At 36.5% G+C, this 24,241-nt stretch overlaps 1 long non-coding RNA gene across 1 annotated transcript in view; it reads right to left on the bottom strand.

Annotated features, from left to right (window-relative positions):
• The window catches only part of LOC144257283 (uncharacterized), a 362,905-nt gene extending 347,920 nt beyond the window's left edge, over window positions 1-14,985 (bottom strand). Inside the window, exon 1 of the long non-coding RNA XR_013344417.1 lies at window positions 14,920-14,985. This is a non-coding gene — a long non-coding RNA (uncharacterized LOC144257283). The remainder of the gene's footprint in view (window positions 1-14,919) is intronic.
• Window positions 14,986-24,241: the final 9,256 nt, after the last annotated feature.

Here is a 24,241-nt window from a genome sequence, read left to right as displayed (position 1 = left end):
GGGCTACAAAGAGTTAAATGTATATACCATCATGTTCTCCTATCAGACCCTTATTAAAGAAATTCTACTCTCTTTTAATATAGCCTAGGATAGAATAATTTTAAAACATGACCTTTTTATCTGTGTGCAACCGTAACGATTTTTTCTTTAACCAACCTTATAAATTGATCTTTCTTTTTGTTTTCCTTCTCTATAAGAATGTCATCCCACAGCACAACTGAAAACAAAAGAAAAAATGCTTGGAGCATTGAAGCACAAAGTTATTTTATGGATCTCCTTCCTCCTTTTTAGTCTTCAAGTTGGTAAAAAGAAAAAAAAATATATGTATATATATAGAACCCTTTGTGCTTTTCTTTTTCTTTCAGATTTTACACTGTAGTTAAATGGTTGGCTGCTAGAATGTTAATTCTTTATGCAAGCAATAAAGTCCACCACTGTTACCAGGAGCATCTTCTGCTGCTTCCCTCACACAGATTTGTGTGAACAGCTCTCATTCACACAGATGATTTTAATTCTTAGACTTCTGAATCTTATAATGTGTCAAACCTCCCTCCTTAGTTAGTATTCTCTACCAAAATGGTCTCACTTTTGACATTAGTATTGGGCAGTGAGGCCAAACACTATAAAGTATTATTTCTCCTAAATATGACTAGGCCCTTTTATGCTTCTCCATGTGTCACAGAATTAAGTTTATCTGGTTAACTATCTAGTGCTAAGAACATGGCACCTAGAATTGAACACAGTACCCTAGATGTGGACTGAAAAGTTTATGCATTCTTGATTTTATAAATATGTTCTACAATCCTTGTTTCTATGCACATATGTATTAATATAGCTTAAGAATATTTTTTTTGATTTGGGAGAAGGAAGAAGTCATGGTATACTAATAGAAACCAAGAATTTTTTACACAAATTTATTTTTATTAAATTTCATCTGTTTACTTTGGGGGCCAATGTTGCCTATTCAATAATATGTCTTTAATTTGTATTATTGACATAACAAAAATTCATTATTCCACTTGGATTTGAGTCACTTGAAAACTTGATGACACAAGTTCTTTAAGGAGACAATACCGTGTGTGCACTCAGAGCTTACCACAGTGTCTGGCAATAACAGGTTTTCAGCGTAAATTGAATGAATTAATTCTTGAGTGAATGGATATTATTTAACATTAAAGTTATTATAGTCCAGGCTCATCTACTTTCTTATGCTTCTTCCCTTTTTTCCCCTATTTCCCTGTCTCATAAAATGATACAAATTATCCTTTCATATTATCCAAATTGTCAGCTTTGGAGGCATTTTAGATTTCAGCTTTTCTCAATCATTTACTAACTTTCCAATCACAGTGTGGATTGCATCATTTTTGCCCTTTCCAGTCTAATTAGGGATGCTATTCCAATCCTTCATTAAGAAGACTGACATTAATAGCTTTTATTGCTAATGAGACACTTTTCTCATGATATTACAGAGTCCCCATTATGAATTATGTCTTGAATTACTGGAAGTATGCTATTTGCAGAGTATTCCCTTTTCCAGGAAAACCAACACAGTGGTAAATATGTTTGTTCAAACAGCTGCTTTCAACAGCAGGAATCGCACATGCCAACACAACAGTGAGCTGCCAACAATCCTCTGATAGTGTTCTGAATTCAGGGAGGAAGTCAAGGGAATTGTATGTAAATACCCTAAATGTGTATGTCTGTTTATCTATGTGAACGCCAAATGTCAGATATATTCCATATTCATTAACTAAGAGCCAATTGGGCCAGGCACTGTACTGTTGGCAAATATGAATGAGACACAATTTCTGTCTGAAATTCATAATCTTAGAAGAAAGACAGTTATATGGAAAAAATCCTAAATGAGTTATACGTAGTGATGCAAATAGGCTCAAAGCATAATAAGAAAGGTTGTCCAAGTACTGGGAATTTAGTGATAACATTTTAGAAAAAGGAAAAAGAATGATGGGATAGATAGATAGATAGATAGATAGATAGATAGACAGACAGACAGATAGATAGATGGATGTGGTATTGGGTACTGAATCCAGGAGTATTTTGGCATTGTATCCCCAGCACTTTGTTTAAATTTATTTGGATTTTGATATGGGGGTCTCACTGAATTGTCAAGGAAGGACTCAAACATATTATCCTTCTGCCTCAGCCTCCTGAATTTCTGAGATTACAGGCATGTGCCACTTGACTATCATGTTCTTCTATGTCTGTCTGAAAATAATATGTTCATATCACTTTAAATGTAATAGGACATATATGAATAACTAATGCTACAAAATTCATGGTGAATACAAAAGTAATGTTTTCAGCAAGGAAACAATTGCAAAAATAGAATGAACAACTTCAAGCCAGGAAGAGGAACAGTAAGCTATACCACTTTTACTCCAAACATAGCAATGATAGCTTCATATGGAAAGATGAAGCCAAAAAGACAGAGCTGGAACAAGATAAACATCTCTGTTTTAACCTGGCCTCCCAACAATGCCAGGACAAAAGCTTACTACTTTGTTAAGTGATAAAATCCCATGGAGCAGAAATACATAAAAAAAAGAGGAAGGAGACAGGTAAAGGGAAAATCCAGTTTTAGGTATTAGGCATGACTGATAGATCATCTCCTATGATGATCTGAGATGTCAGATGGTAGACTTCCCAATCCACAGAGGAAAGAAGGCTCTCACCTCGCGGTAGTTAAAGCCTTACTGCACAGCCCTTTTACTCCTCTCATACCCACTCACACATACTTCTAGGTTGTGCCTGCTATCAATACCTGCCTGTCTTCAACAAGGAATTGTAACACAGGGGGTGAGACCGTGCCTGGACCTGCTATCTGGTTGCACGTGTGTGAAGGTTGTTGACGTCTCCAAAGACAGTTGGTCAACAAAGCAGTGGCTGTGGCTAAAATGGATTACCAAAGGTTCCACAGATAAGTTGTGATGACAAGATCTAAAGTGTCTGAAATACCTAAGAGGTGTCTGATATCACTTCTGTGGATGTGAAATGCAAAGAAGTAAGCAGAAATAAAGCTACTGTCTACTGGGCTTGAATCTAGAAGCAGCGACCTCCATCGACCTCCATCATATGTGATAATGACAAACAGAAAATGCAAGATAGTGCTTAGCCCTAAGGAAAGAGAAAGAGAAGGAAACAGGATGGGGAAGCTGTAAACAGGGACTCAACAGTGACCATAATGTCTTATTTCTTAAATAAAAAAACTCTGAGACAAAAATGAAGAAATACTGCAATTTTTTAAAATTGAATGTTGGGTATATTGAGTGTTGTTATATATTATTTTATTCTGTTTAACTTTTTGTATGTCTAAAGGATAGCCTAATAAACAAAATTCACAAAATTAAAATACATGTGCATATTGAAATGGTGCTGGTCACTTTAACAGTGCTAATTATTTCCATGTAGAATGTGACATAGATATGTGTATCCTAGTGTTATGTCTTAGCACATGATATTTTCTTTAGTTTATTTTTGTGAAAAATCAATATGATTTCAGGAATTATTTCTTGTCACAAAAAAATACCAAGAGCAGGAGATTTTATTGTGAAATATTTATAACTCAAGTAAATTTTTAAGACATCATTAAAGAAATTTAAAGAGTGGCTTGTATAGATCCTATTACCCAGTCCCTCTTTTTTGTCCAGTACAGAAACAACATGAGAACTCAGAACACCATTTCCAATTATTTTCTGCCTTCATATCTCTCCAAGGGTGTTTTGAAGTCATTCTCTTTAGAAGACTAAAGAAGTAGGAATAGAGGTGTAAGATGACCCTTCCAATATTGTTCTTCTATTTTCATGTTTTAGTATTCTAAATCTATGGAGACTCAGTTTTCCCTTTCGTCCTCAACTGTGCACTAAAAGGAGGATTTGCTTACCAACTAAAGAGCAATTAAATGTCTGGACATTTCTGCAGAACAGAACTCATTGAACATGGTGACCATTTAATCTGTCCAATCTCCTTTTGACAGCCCAAATCCGATTACTTTTCTCAGTAGAATACTCATCAGACCTCCTTGAGCTCTGGACAAATCAATCTCCCTGATTTCTTCAGACTTTCACAGCTAATCCTCGACCAGGTCTGCAGCAATACTTTTAAGCCTCTTTGACAACATGGAAGAAACAGAATTGTAAATATAATTAGTGACTCCTTCCTACATTTTCTACAAAACATTTCCTGCCCTGGAGGATTGTATGCTAGCAGCAAGCAAAGGAAGATGGAGGAATGGAAAAGGGAAAAACAGGTACAATAGATGAAAATGATAAGGCCCATTACAGTGACTTTCAAGTTCTTTACAAACCAGTGGCATACCTAGAGTATTTAGCACACAGAGCTGGTGGCTTTTCAACAGTCTTCTACTCAATACAACAAAATTATCTCCAGTAATAATCATGAAATGGAATGAGCAATAGCTAGAAAAGATATAAAGACAGTGAATATTCTCTTTTATTAAATTTTGTGTATGATAGAATCTGGCCAGTTTCTTTTAAAAAGTGAATTTTAGTAAATGCAAACCATTCATATCTCCCAAATCATACTGATGCAATGTTTTATTTCCTTGATTGGTTCTTTAGTTCTAAAGAAATTACAAAATAAAAAGGAGAGTAACTTATAATTTTTAAAGATGTTTTTTGAATGTAAGACAACATCAATGTAAGAAGTATGAAACAAAAAAAGTCACATTTCATGGTCCCTGTTTTACTATTTGCACTGTAAACACAAATCCAAGTCTTCAGATAGGATGACAAAATTGAGATCACTCCAATGCTAATTCATTGTCCTTACACTTGCTGTGCCATCACTGTTTATCTTGAATGTGTTGCTTAAACACAGGAATACATGTTATTTATAGAGGTTGGAGACAAGCTATGCCTTGTGCAAGACAGAAGAATATCGACCCTTTACAAGCAAACGTTGGAAACAAGAAATGTCACTGATTTCACATATCAGAGGCCAATAGGATAAATGGAAATATTCTTTGTAGAATACAATGCAGAATACAATCTTTATTAAAGAATAAGTTTTAAAGATGTAATAATTTGAAGTTCAGAACCTAGACCTAGGAAAGACTTTGTTCAGGAAAAGTAATTGTTTAGAGTTGCCTATACCTGTTGATAATTTTTAATAATCAATAGCAACTCTCAACTTGGATGTGCAATGAAATCATCTAGGAACCTTTAAAAATTACTGATGCCTATGTTTTCCCCCAAGATATTCTGGTTTAATTAGTCCAATGTACAGATTGGCCAGAGAAAAGTTTTAAATATCTCCTCACCCTGACTCTTATGTGCTGCAAATGTTAAGATCCACCACTTTTAAAACTTATTTCTGTGTCCTTACTCTTAAGCTAAAGCCTAAAAAAAATTTCTGTTTTGGAGGGATTTAGACTTTTTTTTTTTAAGTCAGTGTTTTATTTCAAACCCACAAATTTTACATAGGTTATATTATTTAGAAGTAATTAAAAGAGTTATTTTGATTGATAGGAAACCACCCCTGCTAGCAATTCTGTATATTATACATGTAGAGAAGAAATTTCCACCTAGGCAGATTTGGGCTTGAATTATAACTGTGATGGCCATCGTAGTACATGGCTTGGATCACCCTTCAAAAAATCTGCTCATAAGATCACCGTTGATCAGCACCCTTCTGCGGCCCCACATTTGGCTCCAACTTATAAGTCTCTACTTCCCTAGGGGCTGTACCTAACCAATGAGTCAGCATAGCAGGGGTATTAGAACTCGCCAGTGGTATGGTGTGTGTGCTGAGTGATCCCCAAAGAAAGGGTCCATTGTGGTTAAAGGCTTGGTCCCAAGGATGGTGCTATTGGGAGGTGGCAGAACCTTTGACAAGTAGGGCCTAGTAGGAGGACCTTAGGTGACTGTAGGTATTCATTTAGAAAGAATTATGGGACTTCAGTGTCTCTCTCTCTCTCTCTCTCTCTCTCTCTCTCACACACACACACACACACACACACACACACACACACACACACACATTCCTATCCTGATATGCTACTATCTATTGCCCTCACCAGAAGGGGCCACCCAATTTGGACTTTGAACCTCCTAAACTGTGAGCTAATTAATAATTAAGTGTTTTCTTTTTATAAGTTAGTTGCTTAGTGTTTTGTAATGACATAAAGGTGACTAGTGCAGTTGTACTCCTCCAATAAGGTTCTTTTGCTTAGAAATTCCCAAGACATCGTGAATGAGACTTTCTCAGAACTCTGTGTGGTCTAAGGTTCTTCCTACCAAGTCCTCCTTCCTTCTGTCTCCTTTCCCAGATTTCAGTCCATATCCCTCCCCCTTTATCTTTCACAGGCATTTCCCTCAATATTCCTCTGGTGAATCTAATCTTATCCTCCTGTTCACTTATCAGAGGAACCAAATTGACACATGACTTTAACACCACCTGAGATTGTAACAGATAATGAACTTCCATAAGCTTTAGTATTTTCATCTGTTAAAATAAAAAGAATAAAAATTATAGGGGATATTGTGAGAATTGAATAAGTTATCAGTGAACACAGTAGTCCACTTCCTAGCACTCAGAAAAGAAGTTAATAGACACCAATATTCCTTCTCAACTTTTCAAAACAAGTAAATTTTTCTTGCATCATTGAGCATATTTTTCTATAATTTATATTTTATGTATTGTGGTTATTCATAGAATAGGGCACACGATGGGATAAGGGTTTCTAAAGACAAAGTGCAACAATAAATATCAGAGTAAAGGCATATTATCATATATGGGATATTATTCACTTGCCTTAAGACAGGTACACAAAACAAAATTATTATGGAAAATATATTTTGCTTATGTATATCTCATGTGAGATACACACACACACACACACACACACACACATACACACACACACACACACATTTGTTGAATTTATATGTGGTACCTTTTGTCTCCTAAATGTTCTTCAAATTTAGAGCATACAAAAGCAAGGATGCATGACTGCCATCAATTAACATATCTGAACCTAGAGAAAGACCACTGCAGGTTTCTGCCCAGCTTCAAAAGTGTGTATCTTCAAGAAATCTTTCATAGTTCATGCAAATGCAGAGAGGATTGTTGCCCACCAAAACTTGCCAGCAAAACTTACAAATAAACAAACAGCACTATCAAAAAAATTGGTGGGGAAGGAAGAGGGGAAATAGAGAATTGTATTACCTATTGCTCCAAACTATAATATAAAAAACTGAATTTAAAATTTAGTCAGTTCTGCTTTAATGCAACATCTGCATTCCTCAAAATTATTGTGCTATGTAATATCACACAATAAAAATTACAGAGCTTAGGAGAAAATGGGGTTAGTGTCACAATACTCAAAAGAATTTCAGCCATACCACTATATGTACACACATACATATCCACACCAGGAATATATAACAGTTCTTTAGGTGGCAGATTTTAGGTGGTTCTAATTGTTGTAGTTTCTTTGTAATTTCTTACTTTTTTGTTTTAAAATTATAGAGCCCATCAATTTTTTATAACCCATTAAATCATTCACCAACTATTTATAATCTCCCTGATCCAGAAATTGGATTTATATGCGGACTATAAAATTTGAGTACAGATCCTCTTGTTTAACCCTCTTTTAACAGTCTTTTCATATTAACCACCTCAACAGTTCTAGTTGTTTTCTTTATGCATTTGATAATATATATAAATTTCATTTTTTTACACATATTCATAAATTTTTGAACATGAAGTTGATTATACTATGCCATCTATGACTTCCTTTTTCTAATTTAATAATATAATCAGGAAATTTTGTCGAGTCACTTTGTCTAAAGATCCTTCATTTAAAAAAGAAAAACAGTCAAAAAAAATATGCTAGTGCAGTTTATACACATGAAATGGTTATGAAATACACAAATACCACAATAAATATGGCATTGAATATTGAAAAAGAACTGAATTTGAAGAAGACTTTCAGCTTAGGTGCTATGAAATAGTGGAAAAAGGATTATCTGAAAGTTCTAATGAAAGACATCGGTGGGTGTGGCTCAGAACACAAGGTGAGATGTCCATACAGGTAGATATTTGAGATGTATGTATGCTGGTGAATTGCTATGCAGCTGGGTTTGGCTAGCTGCAGTTTACTGAACTTACCTACAGATTCTCTCAAATTTGTGTCATGTTCAAATATCATTTGGGTTAGAACAATTCATGTTTTACTATATAGGAATCCAGTGACTATAAATCCCATTAGGAATTTTTTTTTCATTGAGAGGAAGCACTTTACTAAGACTTAAGAGAATATATCACTGACCCAAACATTTGAATATCATGGCAACATAACAAGTTGTTAGTTAATTCTCTAGATAAATGTGTGTACAGTAAATTTATATAGAAGTAGATGAACAGAAAAAATGGTTCTGTTTTTGAAATGGTGATTTAATGTTTCTTTTTTAAACTAATAATTACCTATCAAATAATTTCTTAATATTATAGTCAAGGAAAACAAACAGGTAAATTAACTTCTCTTTGGTTCCAAAACATATGTATTTTTTTTTTCATATGTAGAGTTCATGTTGTAAGACTTTTTCTATGGCCAAGCTTTCAACTTGATCAGGGTCTCATGCCTCAACAGGGTACATTTCATATGAATCTAGTTACCTCCTGGCTTCTAACACTAATCCTTAAGAGAACCAAACCAACTTCTGGTCCCATTTGAACATTCATTAAGTTGGTGAACATAGACTGAGGTTTAGAAAGATCATTCAACACTCCACAGGCTCAATTTCGTTCAGAAAGAATAGAACAAAGCTTTAAAGTTCCTACCAAAGGCTTCTGATAGAAAATTGTGGACTTGGAATTGCAGTCCATTTGCACAGAATGTAATAGCTAAAGCTTTACCTTCACATGGTATTTTATAAGGTTGCCAAGTGCTTTCACAGCTACCTAATTTAACGTAATTACATGTCCCTTATCATTGTGTGCTGCAAATCATTTTCCTATTCATTCAGGGTTGCCCCCTCCCACCCATATTATTTTAAATCTTTCTGGCCTACCTTTAGAAAATGAGACTTATCCAAGCATTTCCAGGTTTTACATGGTGAGGGTGAAGAGATCTGTCACAGTTAATGTATGTAAAGACCTGGGCAAAATTTGGCAGCAGTATTAAAATTGCTGATCCATGAGTTGAGCTATTTGACTGGCGAGCTTCTCGGTTACTTAGAAAATATAAGTCTCTTGTGTTCATTTGTTCAGTTTGTTTTTTTTTTTTTTTTTTTTTCATTCTGGAGAATGAAACTGGTTCAAAGGAGACCACAGGGGGAAAATCTAATCAAGTCTTAATAAGGGGGACTAGAACTTTAGTCCTTTGCTTTCCATGAGAACAGATCTGTCCTAAATACTTCTAGCTCCTTGTGCACAAAAATGGAGTGCGTTATCTGACCGGGGAGTTTCCTAGCTGAACATCAGTACAGCAGTACTTTCTGCCCTCCTTGTTCTCAAGACCCAGCTAACTAGAGAGTGCGGATGCTCAGTTCTGTTATTCTAAGAAAAATTGAGAACAGCCTCTGCTTTTGCCTACAATTTATTTTTAATTCTAATTTGTTATGTATGACAGCAGAATGCATTACAATTCATATTACACATATAGAGCACAATTTTTCATATCTCTGGTTGTACACAAAGTAGAGTCACCCTATTCATGTCTTCATACATGTACTTAGGGTAATGATGTCCATCTCATTCCACCTTTCCATCTCTTTCCTACTCCCATGCCTCCTATCTTGCCTTCCCTCCCCTCTGCCCTATCTAGAGTTCATCTAATCATCCCATGCTCCCCCAACCCCATTATGAATCAGCCTCCTTATATCAGAGAAAACACTCAGCATTTGGTTTTTTGGGATTGGCTAACTGCACTTATCATTTTTTTCTCCAACTCCATCCATTTACCTTTGCCTACAATCTTGAAGTTCAATTCAAATAAGTATTAGAATATGGTGCCTTGAACCAGGAAAATTGAGAAATAGACATGGAGTGTGATTTGGGTGGTAAAAATAACATTGCATACTAAAAGACTGGGTCAGGTCAGAGGGTGTCTGTTGTTGACTTTGGTGGTTTGTAGGTGCTTACAAGGCACCTTGCAACTGCCATTTCATAGTTGTGTGGTGTGCTTATAACCAATGCAGCCTAAGCAGCAGCTTTAGACCTTGGGCTTTAAAGGAATAGGTTACTAGAGGGTTTTAAATTTGGTGGAGGCTGCAGTTTAGGTGGCTGGTCCACAGGTCTGTGATTATTTGTATGCAGGGAGAGGCTGATTTTCCATACACTGAGGTTCACAAGACTTAAACAAAGTCACATGGGCTCCAGAGACCCTCAGAAGCAGGCAGCTACAGTACAGCCACAGACTTCCCACTCTTCACTCTTACAAACAATAGGTGAAATAATTTTCATTGCTTTTATATGTTTCTGAACTGTGAATGTAGGAACTATATTTAAAGTATACAAGCATTCAAGTCCAAAACATATTTTTAAACACCCCTATGTGAGGTTCTAGCTAAAACTGTTTTGTGTCAGATACATTGTCTTGATGAACACAGGACAATACCCATTCTCAGCAAATCTCCTGATGACAACAAGCTTCAAGAAATAGCAAAAGGCAGTACAATTTCAGAAATCTGCTGAGGGTCTTTCTCCAGTTGGACTGGGTGTGATCTGGAGAAAGAGGTCCTAGAGCTAAGTTGTTTCATAGCAAAAACAATGGATCCACCACCATACTATGGCAGAGGAGAAACTGGAAGACATGTCTCTAGACAGAACCCACATTAAATCACATCAGGATGCCCAAAACACATGGCCCAGCGGTTTGCCAAATAATGCAGAAATGCTTGCAAATTCCTAAGCTTGACCAGCATGACTCAGCTATCCCATTTTAGAAGAGTCCATGTGCATAAATAGATTTTCCCCCAAGATCTGGTAATTACTTAGTGCTAAAGGGAATATCCTTAAAGGGGGCTTCTTCCAATTGAATTCAAGCTCTCAAGTTGTAAATTCTGAAAAATTGGCATGGATGGAGTAGCATCTCAATCAGACTTACAATCAACACCGTCCACCCTATTCTTAGATGTCAATGAATCTCTTCTAGAAGTCCTGACATCATTGATGCCAGGTTAGAGAACACAATTTCCCCCGTCAAAACTGTTCTCAGGGCTGGGGATTAGCTGTTTTCTAATTTTGGTGGAATAAGGGCCCATGCCATAATAATCATGTAAATCCCTTTTTGAAAACGAATCACATTAGAAATTTGGCATTGAATTAATGCAGTTTCTGAAGCTGTGTGGGAACTACACCCATTCTGTGAGAAATAGTCCAGGCTGCAGCTGCCCAAGGAAACTCATTTTCTCCAATAACGGAGGAGAACTCCTTACTGACAACTAATCAGAATAAGCAATTGGAAGGAATGATTTTTTTCCCACTAATTTCATTGAAATCACAAAGGTGAAACAATTTGAGTCTGGGGTTTTATTCACTTGAACTATAACATTCAAAATAACTTCAACTAGCAATTTAATGTTTGTGGAGGAATTTAATAATGGGCATAAATTTATATGTAAATTCAGAAATTCCAGTTTTTGTCATGTTATTATTGGAATAGCTTCATGTGTTCATTTACTATCGTTGCAAATCCTCTAATAAGTTTGGACAATGAAGTTGGATAAAATTCGGGTTGAGAATATAAAGGGGAGAGAATTTTCAGCTTTATTATAGATTGACTTTTTACACATGTCTAAGAGAAAAGGATTTCTCTCTCACCAGTGGTACTAGGCAGATCCACCCAAAATCAGACATTGGTGGTAGGACAATAACCTCAGGATGATGGAAAAGTCTGCTTTGATAGACTGCAGATTTGACCTCTAAGACAACAGCAGCAATCTGCTTTCCACAGACTTGATGGTTAGGCTCCATTAGGTAAAAAATCTCAAGACTTTCTAGAGGCTGGGGTTTGTGATAATTCTTTACCGCCCTTGAATTTTCTCTAATGGAGTTTTCCCAAAGTTTTTCATCTTAGAAAGTGAATCTGTTACTGGACTAATGTGTATGGGAAAAGAAATAGGTAAGTGTAGCTCAGCCCTTTCTCCCTACATTCCTGAGGGAGCCAGCTGCTTTTAGAAGGTACATAGGCTCCAGCATGAATTTAGGTTCAACAGGATCAGTCTCCTACCAAGAAGGTTCCAAGTAGACTCTGGAAGACCCTGTTGTTTGGTATTAGGATCCCATTATTGTCCCATCCTTAGGTTCATTCTCCAATATTAGTCTCATTACTCATAAAGGATAAAGGTGATATTTGATCTCTTTGCTCTCCATCTGTTTTCCCATAAAGATGATAGATAGATAGATAGATAAAATTGAAGTTGTGTGTGTGTATGAGAGAGAGAAAGAGAGAGAGAGAGATCAAGGCAGGCAAACCAAGGCTGTCATTTTTTGGGCTTGCATAAGGATATATAAGGTAAAAGAGGAAGATTCTCTAATGATAATAGTCCAGTAAGGTAATAAAGGGAAGTCTAGATCCAGGGTTTGAGAGTTATAGATCTACACCAAAAGAAGCCTCAGAAAAACCTTGCTTCCCTCAAGTTTCCAAATGAAAAAGTATAAGCAGAAAATAAGTCCAGGGTTTCCAATTTCACATTCGCTCAGGTATATGTCTATAAACTTGAGAGATTAACAATATAATATGTCTTGAAGTTTATGAAGAAAAAATCAAAAGCAGAAGCACAGATGCAGGTGTTGGCAGTGGTGATCTGTACAATGCCTAGGAAGGTGAACCACCTTTCCCTATCTCCCTCATCAGCACAACTTCAGCATCTGTTCCCAGGATGAAACATTCAATATGGTCACCTACAAACTCACAATGGACAGAATGAGAAGTGAGAAGGCTGAAGAAAATAAAGGAATAGGAAATTAAGCAGGGAATTTTCCCAGTACCAACCAATTAATCTCATAAAGCCCATTTTGGTGGCCACACTGACAGAGACCATGGCAACATTTTTATGGGCTTCTACAGTTAAGGGCACTCTTTCTGTATGTCTCTGATGTAAGCAAACAGATGCCATTCTTTCCTATAAAACAAAAACAAAACAAAAAATCTAAAGCTTAGTCATATCCTTAAGGACATATAAGGTTTAGCCAAAGGAAGCCACTGGCCACAACTAGGAATGGCAGAAAGAACCAGAGTGATAAAGCCCCACCTTCACCTTTCCTATAATTAAATGTTCTTTTCTATAGTCCATGCTTTCATACCGTTGGAAAATTAAAATAGGTATTTCCTCCATGAAAACTCAGCCCAGACATTATAACTCCCTTTCTGATCCATTGTATGGACCAATTCATCCAACTGAATAGAAGAGGATAAATTTGACTTTCCTTGCTCCCTTAATATTAACAAGGAGAAATCTCAACTCCATTTTATTTCTCTCCTCAAGTGAACTTAAGTAAAATAATAATAATAATAATAATAATAATAACAATAATAATAATAATCTATATTAATGAAAAAGATGGATAGAAAAATAATTTTTCAAATTTTAGTGCTACTCAACTACAACCAGAATCAAATTATCTGAACAGGAGTTGAAATATGGAATTGAATAGTATCAGAACATCCTGGCCCCTGCACCTCTCCCACCAAATAGCTTTCTAACCTAAACAGCAGTTTGAAAAGATAAACATGCAAACAAATCAAAGACGGTGGATTAACACTAAAAATTAAAGTAGGCTAAGAGGAGAATGAAAAGGTTCTGTCTGACTGACATGATCTCTTAAAGTTGTAATCAAGCATATTTGAGCATGTGGAGTGTGATACACACACACACACACACACACACACACACACACACAGAGAGAGAGAGAGAGAGAAGCCATTGCCATGAACACATTCTAGTTTAATCACCGTGTCCACTCCAGACTGTTGATTAGTTCCCTTGGCTATGAAGAACTCAAAGGACTTGACCCTTGGACTCTTCCAGTTAAATTTTGTCTGAAACTTTTCAATCATTTTTTATTAATGCAAAACAAACTAGAAACACTTTACCCAAACTCTAATATTTAGGAACTAATATGAAGTGGGAGGAAAAATCCCCCTGGAAGCTAACTCGTCTCTCAGGATCAAAAAATGAGACCCTCACTTTTTGTATAGTATGCTTTTATTGGAAATCTAGAATTTTTGTAGGTGTCCCTTATATTTCTTTCTCTCACCCAACTATTGACAATCTTCTTCCAGCTCTATCATTACCTAGAGGTCAGCTGAAAAGACAATAGTTAATCTGCAGAAATCTTTTGACAAAACCCATGCTGTCTATGTTTCATCCTTAGGTAATTGGCTCCACCAAGACGCACTTGCCATTGAATAGAAGCTTCACACTACAGGCTGGTTTTCATAATTAATGCCGACACTTAATACAACCTCTTGTTGGAATAATTTGCTTTAAATCCGGAGTAACAAAAAACGAAGGTCACCTACTTAATTTATCTGTACCTCACCACCTGAATATTTTTGTGACCTTTGGATCATTGAAATATCATCTTTCAGAGGACAAAAATAATGCAAGAAGATCTTCCTTATACCAAACCTTATAGTAAAGACTACCAAAGACAGCATAAAATCATTATCCCAAACTTAAAACAACAGCTACCTAGTAAAAACACAGCACACACACTGAAACCAGCTTATCTCTCATAAGAAAGTCATACAGCCTCACAATTTTGTTTGGTAACAAATATTCTCAGCTTTTCCCTTACAGAATTGATAGAAATATTTACTGAAAGACAAGACTAGGATTTTATCTGAATCAACTTTTGTGGCTTACCTAAACTATTGCTATTTACTTCCAACACAAACGATAAATGAGTAAATTGTACCCAGATACTCACAGTGGAGATCTCGGTTCTAGCCCCTGACATCAGACGTCGCGGCTGCAGACTGAACGCTACTGTAAGAAGGCACTTTTATTTTCCTTACAGAGTAGCGCCCTCTAGTGGCTTTTCAGAAATTATTAAGGCATGCACACCAAGTATATGACATAATTTGTTTACTATCAAGTTACACAGTGTCAAAACGCTCAGGTGAGATCAAAAGCTTGTTCTGGGCCCTTCAGAAAGCATATTCCAACCTCTTTCCATGCTTCTCTAGGGGAAAGATATTTAGAACAGAAAAAAGATATTTAGAACAGTTCCTATTTCACATCTATAAGGGGCTTGTGATTAAAATATACCTTTCCCTGGCAATACTCTATTATTTTCCGATGATGATGATTCTAGCATCATCACTGCTATTAATGTTAATAGAAAAGTTGTCATTCACTATACACCAGCTTTGTATTCATGTTCTGCCTGTTTCACTCCATTTAAAACTCACTATGAGTATATAATAACCTAAGCTTGATCCTCATCTTCTTTCATCAAATGAAATAGTTAGTAGAGGCCCATATGAATAATGTAAGTTGTCTGAGTTCAATTGCTTAAGAGGAGATGAAGAAAGACTGGGAGTCAAATCTATCTTTATGTATTTTGCAAGAACTCTCAGTTTTGATTTCGACAAGCAAAAATTTTCAGTACTTTTAAAAATATATATTTATATTTTTAGTTGTAGTTGGACATAATACCTTTATTTCACTTATTTATTTTTATGTGATGCTGAGGATCGAACCCAGGGTCTCATGCATGCAAGGCGAGCGCTCTACCGCTGAGCCACAACCCCAGCCCCTTCAGTACTTTTTGCATGAATCCAGCCTCTAAAGCATTAGGCGGAATTTTCAGCCTACATTGTACTAGATTCTAATCATGAGAATGTGAGTGGAAGCATGGATACCACTTGCATGCCCTGTCCATGAAAATCCTCCCTTTTGTAGTCTTCCATATTCCTTTGCCCTCAGGGACAGTGGATTGGAGATGGTCCACAGTTAACCTGGGAAACCATGTATTACAGATAACAGAACAACAAGACAGAAGGAAGGTGCCTGGCCCCTAGTCACAGTTTTGAGGAAATGCACCTGACAATTAGGAACATCTGTTTTACCATTTAGGTGAAGTGTGAAATTGACTTCCATAAATTTTGAATCATACAGTTTTGCATTTCTTGGTTACAGCAGCAAGAATTCCATCTTCATTAATGGCATCACAGAAAATGTAACAAGTTTAAAATAGGTTTATCTCCATTTAACATAGTTTAAAACCAAGGTTCAGATAGTTAAATAACTATCCCAACTATGCACAACCATAGAATTCAAACTGAATCCAACTCAGAGCTCTTCAAAACACATGCTTTTTCCTCTGATTTATAGTAACAGCCCATCACTTTGTCTCTAAATAGTGACAAAACTAGCATGTTCCTTTGTACCAGTTCACTTAGTTATGCTGTAGTAACAAATGATTCCAAAATCTGAGTTTTTCATGGTGATATTTACTTTTCATGTACATGTGTGTGTCCACCTCAGTTCACAGTGAGTGTCTTCCTCATCCTGGGCCCGAACTGAAGGAGCAGCCCTTATTTCCATCAGATGTCATAGAAAGAATAATGGTGGTACTGCATGATAGTTATGAGAGCTTCCATCAGGAAGTAGTCTGTGTTGCTTCCACTCATGTTCCATTGGCCCAGCAAGTCATTTAACCATATCTGGTATCAATGGGATTGGGAAATATAATCCTTTTACATAGAAGTGGGAAAACAATTGAGAAAAAGAACACATTCAACCATGCCCTCACTTCCCTTCTAATTACACTGTAAAGTTTCCATTCACATGATCATACCCAAGTACAATGTAGGCTGGAGATGCAGTCTGTGCTTAAGAGGCAAAGGAAACAGATTTGGTACAGTTAACAGTCTCTGCCATTGTGACATATATAGAGGACACAGACTACTAACTAGAATCTAGCAGATGCTTTATGAATCTTCTTTCCTGTTTTTTCCTCTGGGTTTCTTTGAGTCTTACCTAATATCAAAAACAGTTTTATCTACTGAGGATCGGACATGACGTTTGCAAACTTAAAGTTAAGAGAAATGTGAGAAAGTTATGACAAAGTTAAAAGGAAATAAGTTGTAACTAAATTATTAAAAAGATTAAAAGGACCAAACTGTCAATGAAGGAATATGTACTCTTATATCACCAATAAAGAAAAACTCCAAGAAAGCTAAGCATTAAATTAAAAGATATGACCTGAACCTCTAAAGCATTAGACTTAAACCCCCTTGGGCACTTGAACAGAAATCAGATTTTCAAATCACTTCAGTGATTATCCAACACACACACACACACACACACACACACACGCACACACAAACACACACACACACTTAAATATTTTAAACTAGGTTGTAGCAAAACTCAATGTCAGCACAGAAGTCATTATTTAATGCATAAAACAAGCAAACCAAAGATGAGTTTGGCAACTAATAAATAAGGGTAAGGATGGGGACAAGAACTGGGGACAAAAGTATACAACTTTGCTTATAAAACCATAGTCAAGGAAGTTATGGTTCAGTTTTGAAGATAACGTTCCCTATTCATTTCCTTATCTGATAGTTCTACCTAATTTTCTAAAGGAAATTACTCTTTAAAAGTCAGTCTCAAGTTGTTAGTGTGTTTATTAAATCAGACATATTGATCCAAATCTTTCATCTCAAATATATGATCCAATTTATAGGCAATAATATGCAGTCAAACTCAGAAGAGGCATCGTCTAATTCTGATTAACCTGTCTTGGATGCCTTATAAAACAAATTGGTTTGAGCATTTCTATCTTCTCAGAAACTATCTTGTGTATTTTAGTAATTGATATCTGAATATTTGACAAATGGATGAGTGAATGAATTAAATGGAAATTTTCTTCTTTCATTATTTTATTTGTATTAGGAGGTTATACACTGAGACTTAGCATCATATTATTCTTTTGGAACCTGGTAAAGAAGACCAAGTGTAGTGAAATTAGATAGCAGGGAGACAGAACTAAACATCAACTTCTAATAAGTTGGTAGAAATAAGAAATTAATCAACAATTAGAACAAACTGATGAATATTCAAATTCCACAATTATGTGTGCCTAGGAACATTATACCATATGTTGGTTTCGCCATCAGCCTGAAACTGGAGAGGAAAGCCCTTGCTGTTTCCTCAGGACTTAGCAAAAAAGCTACCACAAAAAGGAGCTCAGTAAGAAATCAACAGGATGAATAAGAAAGACCCTATGATTGATGATTTCACATAAATTCTCCTTGCTACTCTCGGAAGATCCCTGGATTATGTTTATGGATCCCAATTGAACTAATGAGGAAGCTAAGGCTAAACGGGTAAGATAAGTTGTCTTTTTCATAACTAATAAGAATCAAAGTGAAAAAAAATCAGTAGATAAATATATGATTTATTCTACAGAGATAAGTGCTTAATGACACATTAAAACTAGTACTATTTGGTTGGTTTTGTTTAAGTGCAAGATAGAGGCCACAAAAACAGCAGATTTTGTTATGCTCTAATTCAGGACCCCCAAAAGACCACCAGAGACCAAGATCGATGTAAACAGCATTTATTTATTGCGAGCTAGCTCCGTCCTCCGCACGCACACACAGCAACTGGTGACACTGAGAGGCCCCAGCCCAGGGTTGGAAGCAGTTTTATACACTCTTTGGGGAAGGCAGGGACTTCACCTACATCATAGCATCTCTTAGCAAATCATCACACACCCACACACCGCAGGAAAAATCATAAAATAACTCTAAAACATGATTAGCACATTCACTGGCGGGAACAATTTGGGTAGGGGTAATTGGTTACTACAAGAGGGGGATTCGTTTGAACTGATTGGTTTAAGCCAAGAGAGGTGTTCATGCTGAACTACATGGTTTCCCAACACATTATCAACCACCATAAACTCCTGGGAGGGTCATCTGGCATCCCAGGTATTTCCCTGTCTCATGCTGATTGGTGGCTGCTAGGGGGTTGCTATGGATCCCCACCTAGCCTGACTGAGTCAGGAACACCTGGTGCTGCAGATCTCTCCTGTTATTTGTAGATAAACAACTCAGCAGGGTGGGTATGTGCCTTGGAGTGCTCTGTGGGTCTTTCCAAGGACAAAGATCAAGACCGTGCCCCTTCCTTGGACAGGCTTTGCTCTGAGGTAGACGCTGGTTTTTCAATTTATTTGTACAAAATGGAGCCAGATATTCAATGGGTTTTTTTTCCATGGCAAACAAGGGAAGCTGACAGTAAATAAACTGAGCAGTGAGTGAGATTACTTGTGTGTTTATTAGAACTATGAACATATATCAGACTAAAGGCAACAGTTAGAGGTCTGATAATGTCAGAAATGACAGAAATAAGAAAACTAAATTTCTTCGTAGAAACACACCATTATAAATACAGATGTCTCTTTAGCCTGCAGAGAAATTGCTGGTATCAAAATGCCATGTCACCATCTGCAACACACTGTGCAATGATAAGATTAGTTCCCTTGACCTTCATGTGTCTCAATCTCCAATTTTCTCATTGTATTCTGTCATTTCCATGATTTTTATGTAGCTTCTTGTGGTATATTAGCCATAAGGGTTTAATAATCTCTTCAACATGATAATGAGGTCAAGTGAAAAAATCAAATAATTGCCTTACCTATATTATAGCAATTATTACCAGATTACCTAATAGTGTGATCAAGAAAGTTCTCCTTTATTGGTAAATTCTAGCTAGAAAATACAGGCAGAATGTTAAAATTAGAGTATAACCTTTTTTCAAACCTAATGAAATAACCTGTCTAGACAATAATCTTCAATGGCTGTTAACACCTTTAGGACTGATGAGGAAGTTACAATGATAGATACACATCTGAACCCATGCACAATCAAAGCACCATGGAAAAAATGGAATCAGATTTGATGAGCTTTCTGATGAAATTCTACAGGCTGTTTCATATGTATTATGGACTGAACTGTGTTCTTCCAAAATTCATATGTTGAATACCATAGTACCTAAGAACATAACCATATTTGAAAATAAAGTCTTTAAAGAGGTGGTTAAGTTAACATGAGGTCATTAAAGTATGCCCTAATCCAATATGGTTGGTGCCCTTATAAGCAGAGGGAAAGAAAATAAAATCTCTGTTGTATTAAAAAAAAAAAAGAATTCTTTCTAGAAATACATAGCACCACTGATACAGTCAGTATTCTTGCCAAAAAAGCAAACATGAATCTGATCTAGTCTTTAGATTTAACCTCTTTCAGGGAGAATCCAGAGAAGAATGAGAGGAACATGCTAAATAACACCTCCTGGAGTGCATTCAGCTAAAACAAGGATGTGGGAAATTCCATATACTAGGGACCTATTTTATTCAACAAGTACATAAAAGGGGAGAAAAATAAACAGAAAGGAAAAACTACTAGTTGTAAGTCTTAATGTGTTCTTTAAGTGCATAAAGAGCCATACTAAGCAATGTACACCTTATTTGGAACCTAATTCAAATGATATCAACTGGATATCATGAGATGATTAGGAAATTTGGGCAGTGAATCAATATTTACTAATTGAGAAATGATTTCTATTTTGAAGGGCATAATGACAATAAAATGGTTCTTATTTATTTTTACAAAACATACCAAATTTTCCAGATGAAATACTATGCTATCTGAAATTTGCTTCAGCATCCATAGGGAAAAAAGAGAGAAAGAGTGTAATTGAATATAACTGAAATAAAATTGGTCATGTGTTGATAATTGTTAAAACTAAGTGGTCAGTTCTTCATATTTTTTCTTCTTCTATTTTGATTTCAAATTTTCCATAATGAATAAATGAGAGATCACATAGTGAGGTTTATAAAGAACCTGAAATTTCTGTGTCATGAACTAAACTTCTTTGAATGTTTTGTGAGGATTGAAGCATACCCCATCCTGGATATCTAGAACGAGTTCACCCATGACATAACTAGTCTTTCTGGAGTAATGTCTTTTTATCAAGCTCCTCTTGTGTCTGATTTACTGGCTGATTCTGGTCTCATTTCATTTCATTCTTACGTTCAATTTGATCTCCTCTTTTCGTACACTGCTAACTCTTGGTTGTCATACTGGTTTTCCTTCTGACAAGAATATTTGGTCACAGAATCAGTGTCTTAAGATGAGATGCAGGGGGCTGGGGTTGTGGTTCAGCGGTAGAGCACTTGCCTAACACTTGCAAGGCCCTGGGCTCAATCCTCAGCACCACATAAAAATAAATAAAATAAAGGTATTGTGTCCAACTACAACTAAAAAATAAATATTAAAAATAAAAGATGAGATGGCATTGACACATTTGGATGGTCATTTTTTGACCTACCGAGCCTTCTGGTACTGAAACTCCAAATTTCACCTGCCCACCTGAGTCAGTGTTGCTTATACTTCTTGCTGCTGCCATTTTCCTCCATCTACAATCTTGCCTGCCGATTTTTTCCCCAATGATTTTCAAAGGTCAACTTTTTCCTCAGATCTATTTACTATCCTTACACTTTAAATGACCTAAATTTTGTAATACAATAGAGCCGAAACACAGATAGGTTCTACTTTTTGGAAAGGTGAACAAATAAAAGGGTACCACTTTATGATCACTTTTTATTTAACTTGTCTCACAGCTGAAAAGCTGCCCACTTGTGCTGAGGTTGGAGGTGGGTATGCAATTGCTTCCCCTGCCACAATCTCATGACCTGTTATAACCCTGAACCCTGTACAACAATCTGTTGTAGCTAAATACTGTAAATCCATAGCAACAACCTGGGTGCCATCCAGACTTGAGGAAGGTTCTGGGAAACATTGGTTGATGGTGGTTTTGATGATTCACTAGGTACTTAAGCAGTGTTTTGCCACTGCCACCCTCACCCAATTCTTCTGCATGTGGTTTCTATTAACTTCAAGGAGATAAATATGAAGAAAAAGCTTTCTCCAAGAACTTGACCCATTTTTCCAAGCATGTCTATTTTTGCATGGCTGGCAACGTACTTTGGTGGAAAAGCCCTCCTCATGCTAAGGAAAAGCAACAGTACACCTGTTCACATTCTTCACCTTTGGTAAGGAATATCTGGGAGAAGTTGTTCTGCCCCTTTGGCAGCTATAGACAGACAGGGTTTCATCTTGTGCAGCACTCAGAACTGAAATTTTTTAATGCTTTATATGCTGTATATACCTGCAAATAGCTTTTGGGAAACTAGTAACTCAGATAGCAGTGGATAGATAATATGAGATGCCATACCATTGAAAAGGAAATCAACTGGAAAGTTGCACAGGAAATTGGTTGTTTGAATTCAATATTATGTAAATCTGGAGAATACCTGCAAGATTTAAGAATTCTTAAGTTGAGAGTAAAACATGAGATAGAGTTAAAGAGATCATAAAGAAAAATAGTTGAAATTTATATCTCTACTCATGAATCAAGTGATGTCTTTTCTAGGTAGTAATATTTGCACTGATGAGTTACCTTAGAAGAAAAACTGTGACATTCTATGTCTTTTATAAGTATATATCTGTTGGATATGGAAAAAGATGAACCCCAAAATAATGTGGCTGAGGGAGAAGGAATGAAGGAATCACTGTGTTTCCCAGTGACAAGACAGGTCACAGGGTGGGGGCAGGGGTGGGGGAAGGGGGGTGGGGATTTCCATCAAGTCTAAAATGACAATTTCTGAGAAGAGGCCAAAGCATTGCTCCTTCCCTAAACTGACCCCACACCCTCCATCTGGCCCAGTAAAGACTGCCCAAACTGACATGCTCATTAATTGAGTGATCTTTCAGTATAACCTATAATAAGCCTAAACCCCACTTTGGCCAGTGGCTCATTTTCCACCAGGAAAATGGACCCATCAGAGGCATCACTGCATTCTCAAATAATAGCTGTGCTGAGCTGATCTATAAAGTTGGCATCCAGCCCGATCCCTTTTGTGATAATGATATTACTTTTAGGTTTTTCAAAATCAGACTAATCTGGGGTATTATTAAATAGTAAAAATATAATTGAAAGCCTAAATCATTCTAATTACCCCTAATTTATACCTTTCAAAAGTCATTAAACTAGTCAAAGAAACTACCTCCAAAAATGAATTAACTCAGCTGGGCATAGTGGTATATGCCTGTAATCCCAGCAACTCAAGAGACTGAGACAGGAGGATCACAAGTTCTGAAAGGGTAAAGTTTCTAAGCTGCAAAGCCTGAGTTAAAATGTAAAGGACTAGATATTGTAAAGTTTCTGAACTGCACACAGAACCTGAAATTCCTGAGGCAGTTAAGACAATGCCCGGTACTGACCATTTAGTTGTTTAATAACCTAGGACCCCGTGCAGCTTGGCACGTAGGCATTCAGGGCCCAAACCAATCAGTTTGAATGTATCCCCTCATTAGGATTGACCTATCACTCCCGCCGACCTGTTCCTGCCAATGAATGTACTAATCATGTTTGGGAATTGTTGTTTGATTTTCCCGAGGTGTATGGTGATTTGTTAAAGGAGACTGTGATGTATGTAAAGCCCCTGCCCTCCCTAAAAAAGTGTACTTAAGCACTGCTCAACCCCTGCTCGGGGCTCTGGGCTGCTCTCCCTTCTTGAGTGAGCACGGAGCCCCGCATGCTGGATCTGCAATAAACCCCTTTTGCTGTTGCATGAGTCGGTCTCTTGGTGGTCTCTTCCTCCGACGTTCAACGGACCCTTACAGTTTGAGGCCATCCTCAGGAACTTAATGAAGCCATAAGCAACTTGGCAAGACTCTCTCTCAAAATAAAAAAATAAAAAGGGCTGTGGGTATAGCTCAGTAGTAAAGCACTCCTGGGTTCAATTCCCAGTACCAAAGAAAATAAAGAAAAAAAAAATAACTCCATAGCCTCACTTAGAGATTAAGCTTTGTTTTTACCAAAATATTAGAATCTACAATTCACCTGTTTCTGGAAGAATATCTACTGAAATTTTGGTTTAAAAAAAAGTTAGAAATAAGGTAGGATGAATTCTACATTAATAATCAAAAGTTTGGGTCTCTAGCCCTGCCTCAACTTATAAATTAGCATAAGACTAGAATATCCAATTAGCATTTCTGAGTCTCAGTTCATTACATATACAATGAAGGATTTGTCCTCTCTTCTTCTGAAATGACGTGCATGACTTTATACATTTAAAATTGTATAAAACTAAAGCATTCTGTTCTAAAAAAAAAATTTAAAGCAGAAGGGTGCACATCTAAAAAAGGTAAATGAGATTAGCTGTTAAAAGA

This window comes from Urocitellus parryii, chromosome 10 (genome assembly GCF_045843805.1).
Source record: "Urocitellus parryii isolate mUroPar1 chromosome 10, mUroPar1.hap1, whole genome shotgun sequence".
NCBI lineage: Eukaryota > Metazoa > Chordata > Mammalia > Rodentia > Sciuridae > Urocitellus > Urocitellus parryii.
The sequence above is the reverse complement of the archived record's forward strand: the minus strand, read 5'-3'. Positions and strand labels throughout refer to the sequence as shown.